This window comes from Mytilus edulis, chromosome 5 (genome assembly GCF_963676685.1).
Source record: "Mytilus edulis chromosome 5, xbMytEdul2.2, whole genome shotgun sequence".
In the NCBI taxonomy this organism is placed as follows: Eukaryota; Metazoa; Mollusca; class Bivalvia; order Mytilida; family Mytilidae; genus Mytilus; species Mytilus edulis.
Genome location: NC_092348.1, coordinates 14,788,419 through 14,793,593, shown reverse-complemented (window position 1 = coordinate 14,793,593; position 5,175 = coordinate 14,788,419).

Genomic DNA, 5,175 nt, shown 5'->3' with positions numbered 1-5,175 from the left:
ACGATAACATAGTTGGATATATGTTTATCTTTGTTACTCAAAAGAATCTAACACATAAGCAGCTTCATATATCATATACTAGTATAGTGAAGGAATATTTTTACTACTGTCCGAGCCTATTCTTCAAATTTTATAATAGATTACCTTAGCCGTATTTGGCACAACTTTTTTGGAATTTTTGATCCTCAATGCTCTTCAACTTTGTACTTGTTTGGCTTTATAAATATTTTGATATGAGCGTCACTAATGAGTCTTATGTAGACGAAACGCGCGTCTGGCGTTCTAAATTATAATCCTGGTACCTTTGATAACTATTTACAACACTGCCACTACTGGTGGACGTTTCGTACCTTACTGTATCAACATCCCAGTAGTCAGCACTTCGGTGTTGACATGAATATCAATTATATGGTCATTTTTATAAATTTCTAGTAACAAATTTTGAATGTTTCGAAAAACTAAGGATTTTCTTATCCCAGGAATAGATTACCTTAGCTGTATTTGGCACAACTTTTTGGAATTTTGGGTCCTCAATGCTTTTCAACTTTATACTGGTTTGGCTTAATAACTATTTTGATATGAGCGTCACTGATGAGTCTTGTGTAGACGAAACGCGTGTCTGGCGTACTAAATTATAATCCTGGTACCTTTGATAACTATTTACACAAAATGATTGACGGCGCAAAGTATCCACTGTTACACAACTTCACATCCATTAGACTATATGTAACAAAATGCTGATGGGACCTTTAAACAAAACAGGGAGTGAGAACTACACATTATCTAGAGTGATGGTAAAGCAAGCTGAAGAAACATGTCCAGCACCCACAGGGCACATCCAAAAATCTTTAGTTTAATAAAACTACTGAAATATGAGGAAGCCGAGGCTACGCCCTGACCATGATCCAGTAAACAGCCGGTTGGAAGAAGGTGGCTCTCCAAAAAGTATGTCGAAATCAACAACAGATTAAATAGATACCGAAGCCTTGAAGTGGCAACAGTACAGTTTGGTGATGTAGCCTCCAACCTTCTTCATGTTGAATAGGTTTAAAACATTTATAGAATAATGTATAGTGAATTTGTATGTGTGTTCTACAATGTGTGATTTGTTTTAGTGCTGTTAACTTAACTTGTATTGTTTGTTTTATATTCTAATGCATGCTTGAATCTACTGTTGAATTTGTGTTATAAAAGAAATAAAATTTACTTTCATTTCATTTTGTTTTCCATTTCTTTCATATTTATTTATATAAAAAAATACACATACACAAAATAACATAACCTATAAAGCACCGCTTGTGAATAAAAAAAAAATAAACAATGTTTTACAGTATAATCCTTTGTTTGCACAAGTTTTCCTCCTATTCCCACATGAAATGTTAATTTTTTTAACAGATTTATAAAAAGTTGGAATAGGAGAAATAAACCCTATTCTTAACATTTTTACCTATTATATTATTGTTTGTTTTGTTTTGTTTACACTATAATGTCAATATTATAGAATTTTATCCGACTGTCATACTAGTGAGATGTTTAGCTAGCTATACAACCAGGTTTAATTTACCATATTTTACATAAGGAAATGACTGTATCAAGTCATAATATAAATATGACAGTTGTTTTATATTCGTTTGATGTGTTTGAGCTTTAGACTTTGCTATTAGATAATGGCTTTCCTATTTGAATTTTCACTGTCTGTTATTTTTGTTATTTTATTTTATAACTTTATCAATAAATAAACTCGTCATAGATAACAGGATTGAAATTTGTATTTGCACCAGACGCGCGTTCCGTCTACTAAAGTCTCACCAGTGACGCTCGAATAAGAAAAGAGTTAAAGAAGCCCAAAACGGTGCGAAGTTGAATAAGTTTCATTTAGAAAAAAATCCAATAGGTAACCAAAACTTTGCGATAAACTAAGGCTCGAGTGTTATATCAATTGAATTCTTGGTTAGTGACTTTAGTGACTCTAATAGCCATCCATTAATTTTTAATAAGAGTCATGAAAAGAATCAATTAATCTGAAAAGAATAAATTATTTTTTTTAATTAAGAAAGTATAATTCAGTAGTTATAGAAGCAATCAGTTCATTGACATTATGGCGCCATTTTTTCAACAAAGTCAGAAAAGTGGTACTGAAATGAAACGAAATCATAAGCAGCACTATAAGGATATTGATACTGAGCCTTGGTTTGATATACAGTGTAAAGAACTTTATGTTAATTACTGCAAAACTTTATCTATATTTAATGGAAATAAATCAAAGAAAAACCATATTGAATTAAATCATGTGAAGAAGACATATAAAGATTATGAACGTAAACGTAGACGTATATATATGCGACAAGAAGGTGATACCCTTTGTAAATAAAGGAAGAACAATCCTAAGAAATTTTATTCTGTATTCAAAAAAGGAGAAAGGACAACTGTCATCTACCAGTAACTGATTTTTTTAATATAGTATCTGATAGTAATAGGCGAGTGACATTTTCAGAAAAGACGCTTAGTTAGTGACTTTAATGCACCCACCTAACACACAGCTGAATTTTTTATATGTTATAGTATAATATCTGAACTTCCTTTTTTGGTCGGTCGTAAAAAAATCGTACGGTGCAATTAAAATCGAGAAATAATTTCAAATTGAAAAATGACCAACAGTGTTGAATCGTGAAAAATTAACATGTAGCTTTATTTTCTGTTGTCACAATGCAAAAATAATGTACGTTTAACATGTCAATGTATAAAAAAATACTTTTCAAAAATAAAAGAAGTAATCTTTGCGAGAAAAAAAAAAGATTTTTGTAACAATTTTGGATTTTTTTTATAAAAATGGTGCCAATTTTCATTTTTTTTTTCATTTCTTAGATATTTTCGGCTTGAAACCCAAATTAATGATGTTCGTATTATTCAAAAGTTCATTACTTGTTTAATGCATATAGTTATCACTCTATTATTCTGGATTTTATACATTTTTACACACTCCCCCTTTTCAATCAAATTTCCGAAACCGCTTTCTCTTTTTATTTCCCTCAAGTTAACAAACCTAAACGCTTCGAAAAAGAGTATGAATAACCATGAAGGCAATTGTTTTGGTACTAATATTACGCAAAGTATAAAAAAATAAAGAACCATAGAGGCTGAGATGTCAACGTTTTTTCTTTCATTTTAAGCCATGGCGTTGTCAGTTTGTTTTAGATTTATGAGTTTGACTGTCCCTTTGGTATCTTTCGTCCCTCTTTTATTGATGGTGAAAATTTGGTCAGTATTTTAGAGGAAGCATAGCGTATGTGCTAGAGCCACGTCAAGAGCCTATATGTTGACATGCTATAAATAATTAAATATATTGGGATATCTATTCATTCAGTTGACAATTTTGAATTCTTCGTAGATATTTGAAATTCAATAAATATTCTACCTCAGGGGGTATATATATCCTAAGGTCTATTTTAAATAGGATTACGTGTTTGTAAATATTCTTCGACGTTTTACTTGGTTCGAGCGTCACCGATGAGTCTTATGTCGACGAAACGCGTGTCTAACGTAAACAATCGATCATATGCCTGATATCTTTCAAATTGATTTGTTATTCATTATGGTTGTCGTTTTAATGATTTTTGCTTTTGTTTGTAGTTTTGAGCATGAATCAAGCTTTTGGGTATCTAATTCAAATTGTTTTAGAACCTTTATAGCTTATTATACAGTGTTGGCTATTGCTTCTTGTTTTAGGCCATACGATAAGCTATAGTTATATTGTTTACCTCAAAGCATTTAGTCTCTGGTATACAGAGATCATAGTGTCCTTTTAATCATACTTATTAAAGGTACCGGGCTTATAATATGATATCATCAGGCTTCTTATTCTAAATACGGATTAACAATTTAAGAGGAGTAATGTCAGAGGGTCAACGATTACCTGACACTTCGTTGTATTATAGAACATGAACAACTGTGTGCTGTTTATGAGTTCTATAACCAGTAGGAATTATGGTTGGCGATGCACCATGTTTATTGTGCATGTATAGTTTCTTTTATTAAATATATGTACCTTTACCAGCAGTTCATGCTCTTACAGGTTATATAGCTCATCATCTATCTTTGTTTCTAAGAAAACTCTCTTTTAACGCTTTCCACAAGAAACCAAAATGACACAGACATTAACAACTATAGGTCACCGTACGGCCTTCAACAATGAGCAAAGCCCATACCGCATAGTCAGCTATAAAAGGCCCCGATAAGACAACGTAAAAACCTTAGTTTTTCAGCTATATCTGTCGCGGACAGGATTCCATTATGATTGGATCCATATCATAGTGACCTGATTTTAGTTTATGACCATCCCCTATTATATGATGTATATGCATACTTAGTTTGGAAAACCCAGGTTCAACGGTTCAAAAGATATGGACCGGACACAAACCAGACAAGAACGAATCAAACAATGTTTGAAAACTTGACGGCTCAAATGTCAATGCCAATGTCAAAATGAACTGATTTAATCTATGAAGAACCACGTGCCATCCCATAATACATCTCTGAACTAAGTGTGTTTAACATCAGTTCTATAGTTCAAGGCAATGCATTTTATATTTGAAATCATTAGTTTTTGGATGAACTGTATATCTGTATACAAGTATAAGTTACCTGATTTAATTCGACACGGGCCGCAAACAAGTGGGGACTGACGGACGGACAGACTTAAAATGTGATTCATATATCCTCTTAAACTTTGCTTGTGGTTGTATTAAATATGTAAGATAGTGATTTCCGATCTTTACACGGTTTGTAGGCTGTTAACAAACATGAGACTATTGTTACTATTGATGTGACAAAGACGTCTACTTTTTACTCTCTTTACTGCGTTGTTGTCTCTCCCTTTTACTCGTCCAACTTACAAATATTTCATCATATTTTTTTATTTTGTTTTGCACACCATCAATTATAGTAAATATTAACACATTTAAGGTCAAATATTTGTTATTATACGTCGTTTTTGTAGAAAGTACCGTTTTACCTGTAGCAGAGTGAAAACGTCAAAATGACGTCAATTATCGCCAAACCATGAACGATATGCAACTAAGAATCAGAGAGACGTTATCATAGTATCGTGTAAAGTGAAATTTGAATTAGCTATATTACCAGTTGCTTCAAATAAAACAATAATACTACAAAAGTGTT